Below are 5,795 nucleotides of genomic sequence, written 5' to 3'. Positions count from 1 at the left end.
TCCCTAACCAAGGAATCCTGGGAGTTGTAGTTTATCCTTCCCCAGGGCCCCTTCCTCCCACCCAAGCCTCTTGCTCCATCCTCCACTGTAAGCTTAGGTTTTTCAGTTACTTGCAAACCTAGAAGCGAGACTTTCTCCTAATGTAAACATTAAATTCTACAATATATCATAGATGAGATCACAGGAATTTATTTACGTGTTAACTTTTTTAAGAGTGCAGGAGGTTGAAGCTAGCGACTCTTGCATAATAGGCAAGAGCGCTGTCATTGAGCTATATCCACATACTTGAGGGTTTGTTTTTTAAACGGGACTAAAAATTTTAGGCAAGGAGCTGGAGAGACGCCTCAGAGGTTAAGAGCACTGACGGCTCTTCCAGAGGTCCTGAGTTCAATTCTTAGCAACCACATGGTGGCTCACAACCATCAATAATGAAATCTGGACTGGTGGCGGTGGCACAGGCCTTTAATCCCAGCACTAGGGAGGCAAAGCCGGTCAGAACTCTGTGAGTTCGAGGCCAGCCTGGTCTACAGAGCGAGCTCCAGGAAAGGAACCAAAACTACACAGAGAAACTCTACCTTGAACACCCTCCACCCACCCACCCAAAAAAAACAACGAAATCTGGTGCCTTCTGGCATACAGGCACACATGCAAGCAGAACACTATATAAATACACAATAAATAAATAAATCTTAAAAAAATTTTAGGCGATTCTGCATTTCAATTGTCACAATTTCAGTCAATATTGTTTAAAACACTGAGTAAAGAAAACTATAAATTTGTATTTTTAAAATTCATAATAGGACCCAAAAGATATCTACAAGTTACAGATTTTTTTAGATGAGGTTGCATCCACATGTGTTTTGGGACTCAAGGCTAGCTTGAGCTACATGAGGCCCTGTCTCAAAAGAAAGGAAGGAAGGGAGGGAGGGAGGGAGGGAGGGAGGGAGGGAGGGGGAGGAAGAAGGGAAGAAAGAGAGAGAGAGAGAGAGAGAGAGAGAGAGAGAGAGAGAGAGAGAGAGAAAGAAAGAAAGAAAGAAAGAAAGAAAGAAAGAAAGAAAGGAAACCCAAACATATAAAAACAGTAGGATATAGTCCTTAGCTGTCACATTTACAAGTAATAAGATGATCTCTATGATTCCACAGCTACACTAAAATGTGAAGGTAAATATATACCATATCTCTGGCTTTAGTAGATTTGGGGGTGGGGTGTCTAGATAGAATTTCCCTATGTAGCCCTGACTGTCCTGGAATTCACTCTGTAGACCAGATGGGCCTCAAACTCCGAGATCTAAAGGCATTTGCCACCCTCGCCTAGCATAGTAGATATTTTCTTAAATTGTGACCACTTACACAAAAAAGGGAATTAGAAGTAGGTATGATTACACTCATAATCCCAGCACTTGGGAGGCTGAGGGAGGGAAGTCTTTAATTAGCTTGTGGTGGGATGGGCTAAATACTAGGTTATAAAGGTAGCCAGGGTCCAGGTTCATGATGGGCAGCAAGATGGCTTCCACCAGCAGGGTCTTGTAGGTAATAAAGCCACATGCTCTATTAATAAGATTTCCTGATAGAAGAGACAATCCTAAACTCTGTTGCAGAAGCTTTGGTATCTGGGGGGTCACTCTCACTTATCTATAATTCCATAGCATTCTAAAGGAAGTATATGCCCGGATTTGCTGATGCATCAGGGGCCAGCAGACATGTAGAAATAACAAAAAACAGTACCTCACAAATGCTAAAGGAAACCTATGTCTCAAGAAGAAATGGAATTTATCCAGCATGGAGGTCCAGAATGACCACTGTGACTACCATTTGAAATCACACAAAAGGATTATCTTTACAATAAAGGACTTCCAAAATGGCAAATGAAAAAAAAAATTGTATATCAAAAAAAAAAAAAACCCTTAGTAAATATTCTGCAAAAAGAATGATGTATAGACCCTCTGGATGGCCACTTGTATCTCCTCCTTTAAGTATTTTGGTCAGCTTCTCCACAAGCTGACCTGTAGACTTATTAAAGTCTACATCATTTTTAAATGTTTAAAAAAAAAAAAGGAAAAGAAAAGCTAGCCGGAATTACATAGCAAGACCTTGCACTAAATAAATAGATAAATTAGTAAATGAAAGAAAGGTGGAGGGAAAGGAAAAAAATAGAAAACTAACATACAAGAAAACACTATTTAACATTTACTAGTTTGTACTTCAAAGTAGTTACTTCCACCTTTTCTATACTAGTCACTATTCTAAATGGTTTAAACCTATTAATGTATGTATTTCTACAACAACCTTAAAAACCCATTTGCCTGCTGGGCAGTGGTGGTGCACGCCTTTAATTCGAGGCCAGCCTGGTCTACAAAGCGAGTTCCAGGAAAGGCGCAAATCTACACAGAGAAACCCTGTCTCGAAAAAACAAACAAACAAAAAAAAACTATTTGCCTATTTGCATGAGAGCAAACTAAAGCACAGTGAGTTTAAACAGGCCAGCATGATGACTCACACTTGAAATCCTACCACTCAGGAGCTGAGGGAGGTAGGAAGCTAGAGGCCTTCCTGGGCTACATGGTGTCAGACCAACCAGGGCAACAGAGAGTCCTTGTCTCAATAAGACACAAGCTCAGGAACACACACATAGAATTTAAGAATTTGATATCCGCTGGTGGATGGTGGTTTCCACAGTTTCAGTTCATAGCCACCTTATTTTGGGGCCTGTGGCAAGGCAGAACATTAGAGCAGGGAGTATGTTGTTAAGTCTGTTCTCATAATAACTGAGAAGCAAAGGGGAGAGAAGAGGACCAGCACTCTACTATTTCCTTCTAGAATATACCCCTAGATCTAAATTTCTCCAGAAGTTTCCACCATTCCCAAGAATCTCAAGTAGAATGCAATAGGCAACCTAGTAAATTGTTTTAATTACTTTTCTATTGCTGTGAAGAGACACCACGGCCGAGGCAAGCTTTAAAAGGAATATTTAACTGGGGACTTGCTTATACTTTCAGAGGGTGAGTTCATGACCATCATGGTGGGGAGCATGGCAGGAGACAGGCAGGCACGGCGCTGGAGCAGTAGATGAGAGTCTACACGTTGAGACAACCATGAGGCAGAGTGAGAGCTAAGTAGGAATGGCATGGGCTTTTGAAACCTCAAACCCCACCCCACCAGTGACAGTGACTCACCTCCTCTAACAAGACCACACCTCCCCAATCCTTCCCAAACAGTTCCACTGACTGGGGACCAAGTATTCAAATACATGAGCCTATAGGAGTAGGAGCATTCTCATTCAAACCCCACCCCAGTTGTCTCCTTTAATAGCGTGGTTAAGCTGGCTGTGAGAAAAGTATCTGGGAAAAGTATCCAACTGCTAGATGTTACCGTGCCAGCTAGTCACATAAAACATGTACATGGCGTAGAGAAAAACATCCTTTTCCAATTATCTTGTCTTCCTTGACTCTACTAGGCATTCCAAAGAGAATCATGGTCCATATGATGTATGTAAAAATAAACTGGGAGCTTTGGAGGCCCTCATCATTGCTATTGCTATTATTTTACTTAATGCAAGATTCTAAAGGAGGTACAGTCTGTCTGAAGCGCCAGGAAAGAACCTTAACTAGAAATCCCAGATGCTCCCAAACAGGATTGGGTTTTCTTTCTGAGAAACACTGAGTTCTGATTTATAGCATTTTTCTTTTAATTTTGGCTTTGAAATGACCAAGCATTAAATCCATATAAACCTGCTGTAAAACAGATCACAATAATGTTATAACTCCATTTCCTGTTGAAAGGTAGAATTAAGATTCATTCCAGACAAAATGGGAAGCCAGTAATAAAATTACAGCTACTGCTCTGTTTAGGCTTTCTGGTTGTGCCAATGTTGTATCTTTTACGTGTTCTAGGATCTGGGCTTAGAACAGCCAGCAATACAACCAGTGGAGGATTCGTTTTGTTTCTAATTCCTGCCCTTCTGTCTTACCCCACCATAGCCTAAACTACTAAGGGACACACGGAAGAGGGATGAAGATGACGGTAAACTGGAGTGTTTGTAATCACTCCACTTCTAGTGTTTGGGATGGTAGTTTCCTTGGTAGGCTGACCTGGGAGAGGCTGAGGTGGGGAAGCCGGAAGTGGTGATTGGTGGCTAAATGTGAATGATGAGCCAGCATGAGTGCCTGGTTGAAAGGTGGGAGAAAGCCATGGTGAATCAAAGGGAAGGTCTGGCAACCACAGAAAACTGAAATAGTTAAAGATCTACAGCGAGTAGGCGGGATGGGGCCAGAGGACACTTTCCATAACAAGAAAATTCTCCAGAAATATTTTGTAGGACTATCTTTTTCATGTAATTTAACTTTTTTCTGTTCATGTGCGTACCTATGTGTATGCACATGTGGGTGTACCAGTGTGTGCATGTGTGTGGAGGCCAGAGGGCAACATTAGTGTTGCTACTCAGGAGCTGTCCACCTTGGTTTTTGAGACGAGGTCTTTCACTGGGCCAGAACTCACCAGGTAAGGTAGGCTAGCCTGAAGGGATTTGTTTCCTACTTCCTAGCACGGGGATCACAGATGTGTGCCACCATGCATTTTTTTCCTTTTTAAAAGATTTATTTATTTTGTGTGTGTGTGTGTGTGTGTGTGTGTGTGTGTGTGTGTGTGTGTGTGTGTACATGTTCAGGTGCCCGAGGAGGCTAGAAGTGAGCATTGGGTCCTTTGGAGCTGGAGTTAGAGGTGGTTGCTGAGTGCTGGGAACCAAATTCTGGTCCTCTTGAAGAGCTAGTGTTTGACTGCTGAACCATCTCTTCAGTTCTGTCTGGGTTGTTTTTTTTTTTTTTTTTTTAACTTGGGTTCTGGAGAGCGAACTTGGATCTCATGTTTACAAGCTGAGCCAGTTCCCATTTCCTGTAGCCTCTTCCCTGTGCCCTTTTTTTTTAAAAAAAAAAAAAAAAAAAAAAAAAAAAAAAAAAAAAGACAGGGTCTCACTGTAGCCTAGGTTGGCCTTGAACCTGTAATCCTCTTGCCCTTGATTTTCCAGGGCTGTTATTACAGTCATGTGCTGCCAGCCCAGGCTTCTCTTAAAAATGCCATTGTAGTGGGTAGCCATTCCAGTTTTGACCTGGAAGTTCCAGCTCCCATTGAGGCTTAGGTAACTGTCACGCCTACAAGGCGGGGCCAAGAGAGGACCCTGAAGATGCGCAGGCTCTCTTGATTCCTGGACCCTAGACGCTGAATGTAGACTGAGCAGAGTTCTCCAGAGAACACCGCTGGACTGTGCTACACCTTTCCCAGACCCTATAAACTATCCCTTCACTTGTAAGTTACCCCACAAAATAAACCTCCCTTTTACCTACATGGAGTGGCCTTAATAATTTCACCAATATGCCATGGCACTTAAAAACCAGGCCTTGAAGAGAGGCCGAATGTCTGGACTCATTCAGCTCTGGTACATTCCAGAAGATTATCCTAGGAGAGACTGTGGAAAGATTTCGGCTGAGAGGGTACTGTGGCGGGGCCTGCACTCAGCCAAAGCATCCAATGTGGTCCTTCTCATCTACCTCCTCTCTAATTGCTGGTTATACCTATTTTCTGTAGAGAAGACATAAGCCCATCTCTAGCCCCATCCCTCTTCTTTCCAGTTAGACTTGCAACTATTTTCTCCTTCCCCTTTTCCCAGCTAGTCTTGCAATTATTGTAATTAACTTTCTCTAGTAAGAATTAAAAACAATAGCTTTCTTTATGATATTTGCATACATTACTATTATTGTATTTTACTTGTACTAATCTCCCCATTATCTGCCTTTGCCTACCTC

The 5,795-nt window shown here is 42.2% G+C and overlaps 1 pseudogene; it reads left to right on the top strand.

Annotated features, from left to right (window-relative positions):
* Positions 1 to 1,491: 1,491 nt before the first annotated feature.
* On the top strand, positions 1,492 to 1,796 carry LOC102903642 (alpha-ketoglutarate dehydrogenase component 4 pseudogene; annotated as a pseudogene).
* The last annotated feature ends 3,999 nt before the right edge of the window (positions 1,797 to 5,795 follow it).

This window comes from Peromyscus maniculatus, chromosome 9 (genome assembly GCF_049852395.1).
Source record: "Peromyscus maniculatus bairdii isolate BWxNUB_F1_BW_parent chromosome 9, HU_Pman_BW_mat_3.1, whole genome shotgun sequence".
In the NCBI taxonomy this organism is placed as follows: Eukaryota; Metazoa; Chordata; class Mammalia; order Rodentia; family Cricetidae; genus Peromyscus; species Peromyscus maniculatus.
This window is presented reverse-complemented; position numbering and strand designations above follow the sequence as displayed.